Source organism: Bactrocera latifrons, unplaced genomic scaffold (genome assembly GCF_001853355.1).
Source record: "Bactrocera latifrons isolate USDA-ARS-PBARC rearing strain unplaced genomic scaffold, ASM185335v1 scaffold_82, whole genome shotgun sequence".
Lineage (NCBI taxonomy): Eukaryota > Metazoa > Arthropoda > Insecta > Diptera > Tephritidae > Bactrocera > Bactrocera latifrons.
In genome coordinates, this window is record NW_017537512.1 from 82,937 (window position 1) to 100,780 (window position 17,844).

At 37.8% G+C, this 17,844-nt stretch overlaps 1 protein-coding gene across 5 annotated transcripts in view; it reads left to right on the forward strand.

The window, feature by feature from the left end:
* The first annotated feature begins 6,172 nt into the window (after positions 1–6,172).
* LOC108976989 (transcription factor HNF-4 homolog) overlaps positions 6,173–17,844 on the forward strand; it is a 62,952-nt gene continuing 51,280 nt past the window's right edge. The window contains exon 1 of one of the 5 annotated variants that reach the window (XM_018946459.1): positions 6,173–6,384. The gene's annotated coding sequence lies outside the window, so the exon portion shown is untranslated. Of the gene's footprint in view, positions 6,385–8,579; positions 9,199–10,146; positions 10,221–17,844 lie in introns of those variants that run through there. The other 4 variants (XM_018946460.1, XM_018946461.1, XM_018946463.1 and 1 more) reach the window with 4 other exon arrangements.

Genomic DNA, 17,844 nt, shown 5'->3' on the forward strand with positions numbered 1-17,844 from the left:
TGGTATATTATGGTTGGTCAGTCCATTTATTAGTATTTTTAAGTGCGTATTTATCATGCGACTTTTGCCGATTGCCAATTTTGTTTTTGATGTCTAACTAATGAGAACTGATTAGATAAGGGAGAAAGGTATAGGAAAATATACTCAGAAAATTATGTTTGTGTAAGCCTAATATTAAAACAAAAAGAAAAAAACGTTAGCTTTGGTTGCCCCGAAACTAACAGGTGATCCATTTCGGAGTTCTCTACTATACATTTTTTAGGAAAACCCACAGAAACTTCAAATTTATTGGCGGTTGATTTTTATCATTCCAGAGAATATTCTTTGCAATTTATTTTTTTTGAATATTATAACTTTCAAATTTTGGTCACGGCTACGTCTCTGATAAATCCGTTGAGTCCGAATTTTCAATGACTCGTTCGAGCATTTCGACTGGAATGACACGCGTGATGATCGAGCTCACGAGCTTCAATTTCAGGCATCATGGTGCGATAACGGTCGCCATTGACAGACATGTTCTCACCGGCATCATTTTTGAAAAAAAAAAACACGAGAAGATAATTTCATCGAAATACAAACCACACGAAACCGTTGTTTTTTCTGGATGACTTGGCAGCTCTTGATTATCTGCAGGTTGCTTTTTGTCCCAAATGTAGCAATTTTGCTGGTTTACACACCCATTGAGCCAAAAATTAGCCTCAACGCTGAACAAGGTTTGGTTCGAAAATGTAGGATCCTCTTGAAACTTTTCAGGCACCCATAATGTGAAGCGATGTCGCTTGGGAAGGTCGAGCAGTCAAATTAAGATCTCAACGGAAAATGTGCGAAGTCTTTCCATGCGTCAGTCTGAGTTGGTGCGAACGGCGCTGAATTGACTCACCACGGTCTTCGTGTACTCTTTCTACTACGGTTGTTATATTTTCTTCACTGCGTGCTGGACGATGTTGAAATGTCAACCAATACTGAACAAAAGTAACATAACAGCTTGGCCAACTCACGCGTGATCTGTAAAAAAAAGGATATTAAAATACTGCCTCTACTGGAACACTCGTTATATGTATGGGCAACAGAAGGAGATCTCAAGATTAGTTGTCGGTATCTTGCGATAGTCCCAAGCAACAGCGCTTCACTCTATGGGCTTTTAAAAAGTTCCCAGATGATCCGATGTTTTCGAGGCAAATTTTGTTCGGAGATGAGGCCCATTTATGGCTCAATGCGTAAGTAAACAAGCAAAATTGCGCAAAGAAGAGCAATCTGATGAGATTCAAGATCTGGCCATAAATTTCGTCCATAAAAAACAAAAACCAGTGGAATCATCGGTCTATATTTCTGCAAAAATGTTGCCGGTGAGAGCAGAACCGTCAATGGTGATCGTTATCGCGCTATGACAACCGACTATTTGATGCCTAAAATTGACGCTCGGGATCTCGGCAACATTTAGTTTCAACAAGACGGGTCTACTTCCCACACATCGCATCAATCAATGTATTTATTGAGAGAATACTTTTTTGGACCTGAAAATTTCACGTTTTGGGCCAGTCGATTGGCCAGCAAGATCGTACTATATCACACCGTTAGATTTTTCCTGTGGCGATATGTAAGGTCTGAAGTCTATGCGGACAATCTCGCTTCGATTCAGGCCTTGGAGCTAAACATTATGCGTGTCATTCGCCAGTTAGCAATCGAAATGCTCGAACGAGTCATCGAAAATTGGACTCCACGGATGGCACATCTGATACGTAACCGAGGCCAATATTTGAAAGAAAAAATGTTCGAAAAATAAATGCCAAATAATCTTCTTTCGAATGATAATAAACATTTCCCACTAAATTTTAACAATTAAGTTTGTAAAAATTTACATGATTTATTCGTCTTAAGATTGTATACTTCACATCCAAAATTATGTTAAACAGTGTAAATAGTTTAGTCGAAAAATAAAACTGCAACCTTCAAAAGACAGATAAAGAAAGAATTCGTGGAAAGTTATTGGCGACGTAGTATCTTTTTATTGTTAGCCACCCGCTCCCCGTAGGAATCACTTTATTATACATATTTATGTATGTATGTCATTCAAACTATTTGCCTAAGATTTATGGACTTTATAGACTACAATACGTTCAAGTAAGCACGCGTACCACCAATTATGGTACCGTATTGCCATTTATAATACCCAGAATTGTTATAAAATTAATGAAGTCTGAATTCACATCGATTTATTACATATGAACGTTTATTTCATCAGTCTACGCTGAATGCTAAATAATATTTGGCAAATAAGTTCTCCAAAAACTCTGCAAACTGGACTTTCCACATGTTCTCAGAGAAAAACCTTTAGTAATTAGTCATAATGATGATACCCTGATATGTATATATAATATGTAAATGGCAGGAGAGCTCAGGTACTTACCTTTTATGCGATGAAAGACTTATTACTATGAAAAATCTTGGCCCCCAAATTCAGGTATTTATACCTACATTATTTTTCCAATTCTCGAAACAATTGTTAAAGTCAGTACACAGTACTCATACTTGCTTTTTGCCACATATATGGGTAAATATGTGAGATATATAATTAAAATTCAGAGATTGACTTATCTTAATAGTGGTATATATGTATGTGTGTCAAAAATGCGTTGAATCGTACCAATACTCCCCTTATCCCCCATAAAACTAATATAAAGATTTTTGAAGTTTCGGTTGACTTTATACCGCATATATCGACCACCATGTGAATTATCTCAATCAAAATGAGAGAGCGCACTTTACTGATAACAGAGGATCTTCGTTCCCAAAATGCATAAAATTGGGCGAAATCTTCACCTAGCCCCCTTTATTACAAACTTATAATACCCGAGTGATTTACTGCATACGGTTGGTGATAGTATGGGAGATACTTGAATGAATCTCAGAGAACATTAGTATTAGTAAGTGGCATATCAAAAGTATGTAATATTGTAAAAAATAGATAAAATCGCGTGGATAGTGATTTTCGTTTTTCTAACAAACATTTTTTCGTAAGTATAATATATGTTGATCCGATCCTCTGTTGACATTTAGCACCTTAAGGTATTTATTTGGCTTTGATTCTGGCAAGTTGCAAGAGAATAAATTGAAAGAACTAGATGACGCATAACACTCAAATAACACACCTTGTTGACACTTTGGCCGGTCGGATTGCACTACAATCGATAGTCGAAGAAAACTATCAATATAACCTTGATTTTTCACCTGCTTTGGCTTAGTTTCTCGGCTTCGGTTCACCTTTGGCACGATATTCGGCCGATTGATTGTAAGCAATCCGGACCATTCTGGACGTGTTTCGTCGTCAACGTGTTCTCGACCCTCTTTAAATAATTTGTATATGACAATTATCTCCGAAGGCCTTTTCCAACATTCAACCATATTTTTAACATACAATCAACAAGTTCGCTATATTCTTCGATAATTAAAATTTGTCTGATATTATGATTTGTGTTCAAAAAGAACTACTATAAGGGCCTTTTTGGCTAAGATATGAATTTGAAGGTAATTGGTTTGCATCTCTGATCGAACATAATCTGAAAATAATGTTTCCATAACCTCAGACTTTCATTTATCCAAGACACAAACCCACAAACCTTCTATACAATTTCCTAGCGGGCTTACATATCTCTACTTACTCCTCTTATCTATTTGTACGTAATAATCATTATTGCTATAGACATGCTCTTTGATTCTTTTATCAATAGTAAAGGAACTATTATTGCTATCAACAACTAAATATTTAATACGTATGTTTTTTTTGTATTTAAGAATGTTGATAAGAAAATATGCGATTTCATTGCCAAGCATCTGGCATCATCAATATTTTCGAGGAATAAATAATGTCATTGTGTGTCTAACATTTTCGAAACGATAAGACTTCTCGTCGAAAATCATAAATAGTTTGTATATTGAATGTGTTTTAAAATTGTTGTTGTATTTCGTATTATTTGTGTAGTAAGCATTAATAGAAAATCTAACAGTAAAAGAAACTAGCTGGACCTGTGGAAAGTTTGAAACACTAGAAGCGAAGTAAAAGTAATCATGGAATTACTTCGATATCACGCTAATTGCCACAACTCTGATCTTCCTTAAGGTCGCCGATTTTCACTGATACTTTATTCCATATATCTTGCTTAACTTTAAGTTGCTGGAACTAGCTGAGAGAATACTAATTGTTCTTAAAAATTATATGTGGGTGGAATTCAATTCAATGAATGAAAATCATAAGTTTGTTTGTGCTACGTTTGATAGTCTGTACCCCTACCCTTAAGCTATTTTATCCTCAGACTCGATTGCGTACCAGGACAGAGCGAATTTGCTGATTACTGCAAAGCCGATGAACTAGCCAAAGAGGCTAGAGGCCTTGAACCGATCATCTCGAAATGAGAGCGAGTTGGATGCATTTTTCACTTGCATTTTGCGTTCTAGCACCGAGCCAATAGAACTCAAGTGCGCTTAACTGGCATTTGTCAATCGTGAGATATACTGAACTACTTGCCTTTGTTTAGCAAAGTTCATCTTGCCGCAATCGTGGGAGTTCCCACTGAATACTGTCCAATAGGCATTCATACGGTAAGGATAAAGTCTAGTCCGACACAAATTAGCAAAGCAATATTTCCTCCAATATCCAGTCTAAGCTAGACTGAGGTTGAAACATCTAGATAGCCTTATCTTCGACGAACCAGGAGGCATAGCCAAAACTGATATTACTTGTAAAGCTCTGAACAAATTTGTGAAAAGCTCAAAGCGCTTCGCTGGTTTATGAGGATCTTATGATTAATTATACAGAAGATTTAGGTACCAAAACTGACCGACGTCCAAGTCTCTATAAGAATCGACCTCTTAACCTAACTTAACTCCTTCATCACGTATCCGAACGCGATCATTAGTTAAGGTGTAAGTTCATTCCCATAAGGAGTAGCACATCCAAAATGAAAATTGTAGGAGATTCGACAAAAGAATGAAATCCATATTTATTTCCTTAATAGTCCTGAAGAAAAAGAGAGCTTAAATTTTAAACACATTGATATGTCCAGTGCCATCGCCGCTAAATACAACTTTTCCTGCTAGGTAACCCGATCGGTAGAAGGATGGAGACATATGCAGAAGTTTACGCAAATGAGGAAAGTTCTGTTAGTGCCATTTACTTGGGAGTGACCAGAAACGATTATTTTATATATGGCTCAAGCCGTTCACGGCTTCCCGTCTTAGACCAAATATCCTTTTTGTAGCCTAAGAACATCCGTTTGAAGGCGAGCGAAAGTAAACCTGTAACGTGGAGAAAATAATTCGAGCTGCAGAACTAAATAGAGAAGGTACCATTTTCTATAAGAGTGTACTGCTGCTGGTGTGGGCCGATGATATTGATATTATACGCCTCAACATCCGCGCCGTTAGTTCTGCTTTCTTAAAAATCGATAAGGAAGGGAATGCGTCTGGTAGTGAACGAGGGCAAGACGAAATACTTTCTGTCTTCAAACAAACAGTCGGCACATTGGCAACTTGGAATTCCCCAGTGGCTATAAACCCCTTCAATTAAATCGAAAACTCAACAGCGCCAGATCGACCGCCAACCTCAAGCGGATATGAACATCAGCCACGCCGAAAAGTATGCAACAAGTGGATGCTAAGTACGCAATAAGCTCACACACATACACATCAGCCGCATTCTTTCTTTGCATGTAGGCGTGCAGTTGGGGGTCACTGTATGCCAACCAGCAATCGTCATCACACTCTAACGCAAGCTACTAGCGCTCCACTCAACGCAAAGCACATTCTAGATGTTTCGCGTGCGGAACAACACAAATACATATGTACTTAAGTGGACTGCGGCGATCCACACATGCAAATGCGGCGATAAAAACGCCACGCCGCCACATCAATACAACAAACTATTGATCAACAACTGGGCCATAGATGCTCAAATAAATTGCCGCTGCAGCTGTTGCTCTTGCTCTGGCTGTTGTTGTCACTCTGCGCTACGCTGTGTGTGTGTGTGTGCCAGCGGCAAATGGTGGGCTGTGCGGTGGCGCTTATTAATATTGCTATTTTCGTGTTTGTTGCATTGCTTGCTTTTTCCCCAACGACGACAACATCGTAAACGCAATACACGATGGCCGCTGTCGCTGCGTTGTCCGCTCAGCGTGCCGCCAGTCAGCAGCATTGGTGATTTCTCGGCTCTTGCCGCTTTTAGTTGGTCATTGAGCGAGCATTAATAAACGCTAATCACACGCTACGTTCCGATCGTCGTGTTATTCACTGTTGTTATTTTCGTTGTCATACGCCGCGCTCGCATCGCATTGACTCGTTTGGCGTTTTCGTTTCGTTCGTCGGGCTCTGTGGCTGGTCATCAACAGCACGGTTGGTGATTTTATTGTTGTTTTTGGTTTAGGGTTTTTGCCTGAACTGATATTATTATATTTTATACTTGTTTATTTTACGCTGTCGTCTTTTCGCACCGTTGTTCTAACGCTCACACACACAAACGCAGGCGTTTAAGCTCAAACTCTCTTTTGTCTCGACGTTTATTAATCGTCTTTGGCTGCCATTATCGTGTTTTGTTCTGTGGCATGTTTGGTATTGTTGTTATTATTATTGCTATTGTTCTTGTTATCACTATTGCTGTTGTTGTTGTTGTGCAGTGAAAAACAATTTTACTTATCAACGTTGAAATTTTGCTCAAAATCAAGTGGCTGCGCACTCTTCTCCACGCTTGTGCGCTCTTACGTACGTTTTTTGTTGTTTACTATACCCTCGACAGAGTACATTGTTTGTCAGGAAATAACACCCAGAAGAAAATGTCGAATATCTTATAAAATATAAATATACAGTATATCTAATATAAAAATATAAGATCAGCTTGACGAGCTGAGCGGTCTTAGCCATATCAGTCTGCCCGTCAGTCCTTCTATCAATATATACTATAAGCGAACTAGTCATTCAGTTTTTGAGGAATCGATCTGAAACTTTGCACACCTCCGTTTCTTTCTCAAGTAGCTTCCCATTTGTTGGAACTGCCGTTATCCGCTTATTGTAACATTTAAAAAGTGATCCAATGGAATTTCCCTACTTTTTTAAAGAAAAAATACAGAAATTTCAAATTTATTTGGGAATGCTTATTATCATTCCAAAGATCACTCTTTGGCAATTATTTGTTGAAGATCATCTCTTTCAAATGTTAGCCGTGACTGCGGCTCAGAAGCTCCATTTGTTGAGTCCAGTTTTGGATGACGCGTTCGAGTATTTCGACTGGTAACTTGCGAATGATACGCATAATGGTTTGCTTCAATGCCTGAATCGAAGCGGGTTTGTCCGCATAAAATTTTGAAGTCACATATTCCCATAAGAGAAACTCTAACGGTGTGATATAACACGATCCTGGGGGGCAATCGACCGGCCCAAAACGCGAAATTATCTGCTTACCGCAGTGTTCTCTCAAAAAATCCATTGACTGTTGAAATGTGTGGGAAGTGGCGCCTTCTTGTTGAAACCAAATGTCGCTGAGATCACGGGCTTCAATTTCAGGCATCAAATAGTCGGTTATCATGATGCGATAACCGTCCTCATTGTTCGTTACGCTCACACCGGCATCATTTTTTTTAGATTGTTTAGACTGATGGTTCCACCGGCCTACAAATCACACCAAGCCGTTTTTTTCTGGATGAAATTGCAGCTCTCGAATCTCTTTAGGTTGCTCTTCGTCTCAAAAGCGGATATTTTGCTTGTTTACATGCCCATTGAGCTAGAAATTTGCCACATCGCTGAACAAAATTTTAATGGAAAACGTGGGATCTTCATGGGACTATGCAAGAACCCACAGAGCGAAGCGATATCGCTTGGGAAGGTCGAGTGGATTCAATTTTTGCACAAGCTGAATTTTGTACGCTTTCAATTAAAGATCTCGACTTAAGATGTACCTAGTCGCTCCATACGTCAGTCCGAGTTGCTGCGAACGGCAGATCGAATACGATCGAATAATGAATACTGAGTCTCAAGATGGATGCTGGTGTTGCGAAGAGTACGAAGAGCGAAGCGCGCCAAATACCTTCTTCCTTGGATCATCCTTTACTATAGCATTTAGCTCCCATACAAACGGACTGGTCAAAATCAAGTTCTTATGTGGAAAATTTTTTATGTATGTCGGGTATTCCAGCTACGATGCATCCGAGGTTCACTTTTTTTCTGGGATTTATTTAAATTATTTCACTTACTCTTTGTCACATTGTTTTTAAGCGATTAAATAATCAAAATACACCGCAAACAAGTGGTTTCCTTAAAAACAAAAAACTATTGTTACTCTATAAAAATTTCAGTGATAAAAAGTGATTAAGCCGACTAGCCCATTGATTAGCGCGACGCAGCGGCACTAAGTGAATAAATGAGAGAGTGAGTGAACGCGGCTGTGGGAGTGCAACTGTGAGTGGGTTTGTGAGACAGTCAGTGAAGGCATCTGTAACTGCGCGAGTGCTTCGGTGAATGAGTGCGCCCGAAAGGGGGTGAGAGCGTATAAAAGTGAGTGAGCGCGCCCACAAGTGAGTGAGTCCACCTGAAAGTGCGTTAGTGCGCTCTTGATTAAACAGCCAAGTGAGCAAGTGCGTCAGTCAGCTAGTAGTAAGTGAGTCTAGCTGAAAAAAATTAACCGCAAGCAGACAGATAGACAAAGCGCACAGCGAGTGGGCAAAAGAAAAGCATATTGAGACTTGCGGAAAGCAATGTATGCCCATAAAGGCAGTTGAACGATGGAACAAACGTCAAGAAAGCAGAATAAAGAACTGCATTAATAACGTGAAAGCGTGTGACAAACATATATACGATGTTTTTGTAATCGTTGAACACTTTTCTGGTCGTCTAAGTCAATTTGCAAACTTATACAATATTTACAAAAGAAGCAAATACTAAAATATCGTTGCATATCTGCGCTTTTGTCTTTTCCTAGTGTCATTGTTGTTTGTCTAGATTGCGTTTTGGCTGTTGTCTAGCGTTGTCGACACTGCCGCCGACGGACGTATTGACATTTAGTGCGGCGCTATTGGCTTAGTTGTGCTTTCGCCTCTTCGGCAGGTACAGTAAAAAAGTTGTTGTGTGCCGCATTGGTGTTGTGACAAAGCAGAAGAAAGAAGAGAATTACAAAAAATGAAATAATAAAAATAATAATATATAAAAAGCGGAGAAAAAGTAAGGAAAATATGCCACGAGCTTTAAGTATTGTGAGGGTTATATTAAAAAATTATATTATTTAATTTAAAAAAAAAATATTAAAAAATTGCATGAAACGAAAACACAAGAAAATGCAAGCCATTCAAGTGAATCAGTGTGTCTGAAAGCGCAGAATTGCATTTCGCTACAGTTTCGGCTTACGCGGCAATTAAGTGAGTGCGAGAGTGAGTGTGTGTGTGAATGTGCTAAAGACCCCCTGGCAAAAGTTCAATAATTTTAGTGAAGCAAAACGAATACAAAGAAACAAAAACAACAAACACATAACTTACAAAAACAATACAAACAAAAAATACAAAAATAACGATAACAAATAAAAAAATATAAAACAACAATAACAAATAATACAAGAATTACAAAAAAGGCCAATAACAAAAATACCAACGCAATAACAAAAAATTATAAAAACAACAATAAAAAATACCAAAGAAAAATCAAAAAATATCAAAAAGAAAAGTTGCACAAATGCAAAGACAACTACAACAAACGAAAAACAACACTAACAAAAAATACATTGCAATAACAAAAAAAATTAATAATATATAATTATTTAGAAAAAACAATAATAACAAAAATACCAACGCAAATCAACAACAACAAAAAAAATAGAAAACTAAGAATTTAAAAAATTATTGAAACGACAATAAAAATATCAAAGCAAAAAAAAAATTCAAAAACGAAACAATACAACAACAAATTCAAAAACAAAAATAACAACAACAAAAATAAAGTATTTATAGCAACAACAAAAAAACCAAGCGAAAAGAATACAAAAAAGCTACAACAACAAATGCAAAAACAACGCTAACAAAAATAACAACAACAAAAAAGTAAAATATTAATAAAAACAACAATAAAAAATGTTTAAACAAAAAAAAACAAAAATAGCAAAACGAAAAACAACAACAAGTGCAAAAACAAAGCTTAAGCACAGCAAATATTCTGAGCAGCAAAAAACGCTGAGTTCTAAAAAGCGACTTAAGGTGTCAGCAACCACAATTTTTAATTTAAAAAATTTGAAAAATTAATATAACAACAAAAAAAGGAAAAAAATGCCCGCAAAAATACAATTATGTAGCGTTCAAGTGTATTTTTTATTTGTTTTCAGCGCTTATTTATAAAATTTGCTTTGCTCAGAGCGCTAAATATACGCACAACTACACGAACATACAACAGCCCATACATATATACAACAGCACAAACGTACACAATACACATTCATACAAACAAAAATATATTCATACAAACAAAACGACATTCATCCACACAATATACCTAACAAACTATACACAATCACACACACACATATTTTCAAGTAATTCGCAAACCTGCCCCCACAACGACGAATATGAATGTGAATATGACAGCCAATTTATGCTACGTAACGTCAAAAACAAAAACAGCACATACACTTGCAAGTCGCTACAAACAAGCACACACTCGAGTAAACGGCTTAGTTAAGCAAGCATGCAGACGTAACTTGGCGCTGTGCTGCTGTCGGCTTTGGCTAACGCATGTGCGAGTGTGTGTGTTTGTGGAACGCGTTTGTGTAAGCGCATGTGCCACACCAACGTTTGCGTGTGTGTTTGTGAGCGGTTTTGCCGCGATCGCCTGAGTAGTGGCACAGTGTGTCATTTATGTGAAAGTTTGAACAGAAAGTATTTTTATGTGAAAATGGAAAATTTTAATATTTTTTATAAAATTAAAAATCTACAATTAAAAAATTAGTAATTTATAAATTTTTATTAAATATAAATATTTCATTTATCCTTCTCTTCCGTCGGGGCAAGGGCGTAAATCAGTGATATATTAAAGAACTTCGCTTTGATGCGGATTGTGGCAAGTCGTTCATATACCGGTGTGAACGCCAGGACTCGGCAACGGCTCATTTATATTGCCACTGTAGTAGTGCCACATTGACCTACTCGTCTCAATCTTTGATCCGTCCATCACAAACGGATGTTTTTTTGGCTACCCTTTGTCTAAAACCGGAAGTCGAGAACCGCTTGAGTCATATGTAAAAGAATCGTTTCTGACCCCTCCCAAGTGAATGGCGCTCAGAGAACTTTCTTTACATGTGTCAACTTCTACACTACGTTTAGGGATGAAAGTCTCAGCCGGGCAGACAACCGATCTTTATTCGAAACTTTTTTGCCCGTACAAATAAGAACTATCTAAAGTCAGTGGATTTAGCGTCAATTGCGCTTTAACGTTTTTAGCCAAAATTCTACAAAGTTAATAAGAATAATGATTAATTTTATGATCGGCTTATATTATTTGTGGATCCGAATCATTAATAGAACTGGAGGTTCTATCATCAACTGAAGTTTGAACACTTAGCGACTCTTAGCAAAGCCTACTTTTTTGGCGGTGCAAAAGAAAAAAATATATAATAAAAGACTTAGAAATTAAATAGAGATAGAAATCAACTGAGATTTTGTCCTGCAACCAAGCATCTATTGTAATGAACAATTCTAGGAGCTTGTTGTACGTGATGAAGATGTATTGTCCACATAGATGGATTCAGACTTGAGAATCAGGTGTTCTGGAGTTTCGGGCTCCTTGTCGCAAAACAGGCAATTTGCACAAGAGGCTATGCCCACTTTAGACAAGTGTTTCTTGAGCTGACAGTCCCCAGTATAGAGGGCGACAAGAATTCGGAATTTGTCTTGGGGAAGGTTAGTCATATCTCTAAATCTTGCTAGGTGGTAGGACGAGGTAGATTGAGAGGTGGTATGATATTGAGAGAAAACAATAAATATTTGACTACATTTCGCCATTTAGTCACAGGCAGTTGGGCATCTCCTTCTGAAACTACACTGTACGTGCTAGCAAGGAAAATTCGGTTGACGATAATAAAGTTAGCGGTAACATGTCCTATATTTGGTGGCACTACTAGAACAGGGTATGTTAAGTTTACCACGAAGTTTATACTACTCAAAAACGCCTAAGTCCTTACAAAGTATACCTTATATAGTATATAAATGATCAGTATGAGAAGTTAAGTTAGCCATATTCGTTTGTCTCTCCGAGCATCCATCTGTCCTAATGGTGATAGGGTATATCTGAACTAGTTAGTTTTAAGATGTCGATCTCAAATTTTGCACCTATTCTTTTCTCATGAAACAAATTGTACAGATCGGCCGACCAAATCTACACAGTTTCGAAAACCTTCGAAATCAACTTTCACCACTTTTCCGAAACAATTGTATTTTATAAAGGAGAATGAATGGCCCTTAACCCTTGCTCGGGCTTTAATACCTCATGCAGTCTCAGTAAATTAGACCAAAGGAACACTTAGCTTAAATAAACCAGTTCGGCGAAGTAAAAATGATCAAAAAAGTATTTTTCATAAACAACCCACGGTACGTCTTAACATCGTCACTGCGTTGTTCAAGCATGTAACTGAATTTCAGTGCGCATCCCATGTAATGGTAGGAGGACGCAGCGTTCCACATAAACGGGGCGCGAGGGAGGCGCACACCAGCGAATCAGTGAAATCGAAATTAATTTAAAAACTCATAAAAGCTGAAACTATTAACTGCATAAGTTCATTGCATACAAGTGTGTGCGCGCAAGAAATAAAATGAAATCTCGTGCGCCGGTAAGCCTTCAATTGAAGCTGAAAATACCGTTATATTGCAATAAATTTTAACCGCTTCCGCAGCATGTGCGCTGCGATGGCGGATTGCATGAATTTTATAATATTATTTTTATTTTTATTTGCACATTCCACATTTTCACATTTTACTCAGTCTGCGGTTGCATATCATTTAGGTTGCAAAAACCAAATGTCGACGTCAATGGGTTCGTAAACAAATTAATTTGTATTTGCATAGACATTGTTTGAACGGCAGTCAAATACTTGAAAAGTTGAAAAAACAACGAAAACAAATACAATTTTCCAATACTTAAAAGCAAAAATTTTCATATTCAAATTTTGCAGTATTTGTTGCGTTATCTTTAGCATATGTACAGTGGTGAGCGTTAAAATAAGAACGAAGTATTTTAAATGCATTTAATGGAAAGTCAAAGCGGGTTGAATGAGTTAAAAGGAGTTAAAATGAGTTGAAATTGGTAGCCGAATCTTTGGTATTGAGTTAGGTGAGGTTCTATCGCAACGAGTGTCTTATCAGCATATACCAAACCCTTGCATTTTCTTTATTGATGTAGGCACCGCTTACGCGGTAATAGCCGAGTTTATAATTCTGCTTCATATAGCCGGGTGAGTGAATTATAGCATTGGTCTTTGCTCGTCAAGAGAGGACTTCATTTCGCAATTGCCTACTCAGTTCGAAGTAGCAACTGTTGGCAAAAACTTATTCTGCATTGGATTTCGAGGCTGACTGCAACACAACATTTGGGTAAGCCTGCTTGATGATATCAAACGTCTTGTCGCACGCAGATTTACCGAGTTTCACAGAGAATTTAATTGTGTACCTTTGCTCTAACGAACGCTGCATTTTAGGCTTGCGCCACTCACAGAAACACGTTGCGCGAAAATATTTGTTCTGACCCTCCAGAGGCCAATTAAAATGCTCTAACTAATATTTAATCTCACTTTCTGATTATCAAAATATATTACACGTTAGGCACAGCTTTGCTTATGCTCCAAAATAACTCCGGTTATTTTTTAGAAACGTATTGACATCAACATGTTGATACATCATTGCACTTTCTGGTTAGAAATATGGTTTCAGTTTGGAAAGCTCCATCTCTGGCTCTCTATCTATCGCCCCCTCTCTCTTATACTCTCTCTCTCTATCTCTAGGTTCTCTCTCAGTTGACTCGGTCATCTTTTCTCGAAAGTTTTCTAACCCTCCCGATCTTCGTATTAGCTATCTAAGACTTCTATCCAACTGATTTGATCTTGCTGTTATGGATAAAATCTTTCTTTTTTCTCAGTATTAAATATTAATGATATTTTTCGGCGAAGACTATAATAAGCCACAAATACTCGTAATCGAGCTAGTCCAAAAGTTTAAGTTGAATTACTAACAGAAGACTAGTATTTCGCGACTGTCGCCGCAACTTATGGAAAGAACACCATATTTCCAAAAACTACCAATAATCGGGATTGCTCAATGAGACGTACTAAAGTGGTTTGCGCGACTTAAAAGCGTTGATTTTGGTTTGGAAGGCAAAGAGCATGCTGAGCGGGCAAAAAAGTTCGAAGATGAGAAACCGAGAGCATTGCTTGATGGAAAAGAAGCCGTTAAAAAGAGGCGGAGCATATTTAAAAATATAAGGGAACTTAATTGAAACCAAGAGACTTCGAAAGACGATTTAGCACGTAAGAAATGTTGCTACAAAAAGTAGTCGTTGTTGCATCGGATTATGACTGATGATGAATAATATGTCCAGTACGACAATCCAAATGCAAAAAATTATATGGAAAACCTGGCCACCAGTTAAATTTAGAACAAAGCCGAATATCGTTGACGCCAAGGCAATGCCTGTTGTTTAATGGAATCAGAAGAGCTTGCTGTATTATAAGTAAGCTTTTAAAACGGCCGGAAGATGCCTCGTGTATAGAGGCAATAATTTTCCATCACCAACAAGGTATCAGCAATTGTCTTGCTTTGTTCTTCGTCACCAAGCTGGCGCAGTTCCGTTGTGATGGAATCCACAAATTGCCAGAAAGATGGAAAAATGTTATAGCTTCTGATAAGCAATACTTTGAATAATAAATATACATAAGTTCAAGTTGGGAATTACTGCTACGAGAAAATAATAGTAAGAATTTGTTCATAATTTCAAAACTCTTAATTTATTATTCAAAATCTATGACGTCCCGCTCAAAGTAATCGCCCTTGGCTACAATGGACTTGTGCCAACATTCTTTCCAATCCTCGAAAGAGTTGCTAAAGTCAATTTTCGAAACAGCCTTCAATATGCGTAGAGATTCACGTTCAATGGCTTAAATTGCCTCAAAGTGGTTTTCCCGTAGCGGTCGACGGAGTTTGATGAATAGCCAGAAGTCTCACGGAGCTAAATCAGGCGAATACGTTGGTTGCGGCACGATATAGATTGAAAATTTAGCGAAAAACTCACGAAGTATCAATGCAGTATAGTGCATTATCGTGGTGCAAAAATCAAGGGTTGTCGGTCCATATTTACGGTCTCTTTTTAGAAATGGTTTCGCGTAAACGATGCATAATAGTCAAGTAGTAGTCCTTGATGACAACTAGGCCGGTCGGAAGGAATTAGGAGTGCACCTTGATAATTGAAAAAAAAAATGTCAACACAACCTTGATTTATGATTTGCTTTGATGTGGGGTTTTCAGCGTCGGCTCACCTTGGCCGCGACATTCGGCCAATTGATAAACATAAATCCAAGAGTCAACGTCAGTAATAATACGTTTCATGGCATCTTGTTGGTCGGAAAGCATTGTTTCACAGACATTACCCTGACGCCATTTTTCGAAAGAATTTAGTGATTTTAGAACCAATCGGGCTTTCACTTTTCTTAGGCCCAAATGATCTTTCAAAATGGTTTCAGTGATCTTTCCGATATTCCCACGATGCCAGTAAGATCTATGATTGTTAATTGTAGATTCTTAAGCGCCAAATCCTTTATTTTATTGACGCGTTGATCATAAGTTGATATTGATGGGGTGCCCTGGACGTGGTTCGTCGTCAACGCGTTCTCGACCCTCTTTGAATAATCAAAGTATGGTAGGTAAGTAAGTGTTTACCTCAAACAAGTATCACCTAAGACTTTTTCAAACATTCTGAATAAGGTGAAAGTAGTTTATAATTTTTAGTTATTTATTTCACGATGTGAACTTTACACAATGAATGATCTTTAAAGCTTCTGAGTTGCAGGGCTTATATTCTACTCTAATAATATAAAACTTTAATAACTAAGACTTACGAGAATATCAATGAAACCTGTGAAATTTAGGTTAGAACAATTTCATGCTGGTTCAATCGGCTGCGCATGGAATTACCCACTGCACACACACAATTCTAAAGCATACGTACAGCAAATGTTTGAGTCTTCATTAATGAACATTTGACGTGCACGCAATTTAATTTAGTCGAAATCATTTCAATGAATAGTTGTTGTAACGGGCTCTACACTAACTCACACACACGTTCAAATATATTTATAAGTGATATATACAAACAAATGTGTGTGTGTGTGTTTGGATATTTGATTATATGAATGCAAGTTGTTAAGTGCATATTTACACATACACTTAAGCGCATATGTGGGCAAATAAGTATGAGTAACTTTAAATAAAATAAAATTATATTTTATTTGAACATTTATATGGCGTGATTAGCGTAAAAATTGCAGTCTACCAGCTTCTGTAAATGGTTATAAAATATTAAATGTAAATTTTTACTTAAACAATGCCATACATACCTTAACTCTAATTGAGAGAATCGCTTTATGATATTGACTTTAAGCAAAATTAAATGCAAGTAAATGGAAAAATGTTATAAAGCCCGTAATTTATTTACGAACATTCAGAGAGGGTTAGGTCATTAAGCGGCTGAGTAGCGAACCGGAAGATGCTGCCTTCAAAAATTTCATCTTTTCTGAATGATGGCGAGTTTTAAATAAATTGTATGCTTATTGTTAGATTATCAACTAGCGTAGACGAGAGGGATGGGAAATGCCTTCCGCATCGTCAGTGCTGTCGTCAAAGTAATGGTATGTGGCACTTGCAGGTTACTAAACACCTAAGGGATCGTCGGCCAACCTGGAACCTAATTTGCATTACTTCAGTGTGGCGTTCCATTTTTCTCATTGAGAGATTTACAATAGCGCAGCTGCGTCCAGTGTCCGCTTTTTGCTGCGAATTTCTGGTTTATCTCTCAGTTTGCTTTACCCTCCATCTTTATCTTGATTAAATTGTCCACGTTTATTGGATCAACCAGGTCTTCTATGGCGGTGCGTTCTCATTGCCATTCAAAGAATGTGTGTTCAGCGTCATCTTCTATCACGTCGTTGTATAGGCATGATGGCTCTTTGACTTTTTTCATTCTTTGGAGATACTTCTTGAAGTAGCCGTGACCGGATAACAGCTGAGTTGTGTAAAAGTCGACTTCTTATGGCTTGTCCATAAGTTTAGAACTTTCATTAGTCTCGCCGTCCATCTGTCGCGACGCTCATTCTCACATCTTCATTACCATGCTATTTTCTTAAGCTCCCATATTTTTTTTTCTTTCGTATGCCAGAAGGTCAGACGAATCGTACTTAATTGGCTACGCGGAGGGCATTGCCGCTTATCCCTAATATTGCATCGCGTGGCATTGTTCGGTAGACTGATGCAACTCTGAGGGCTATGGTGCGATGTAATCTGGCCATTACCTTACGCCGGTTTTCCTGTTTTAAGCACATCTGCTCAGATCTCAGCCCCGGATAATGGAACGCTGATTGTCATCAACATTAGTTGTTTGGGATTTCGAGTTTTATTATAGCGTCGTTGCTGATGTTCTTCTATACTTTTTACGACGCATTTTATAGCTCCTAGAGTTTCTCCGCCGAGTCTAAAGCCGCATTGTCCGCCATCTTCATTGATAGCCGCTTCGAGTCATGATTTAAGTGGCCTTTCATCGAGCTTTCTCGCTGTGTCAAGCATGTATAGTGGA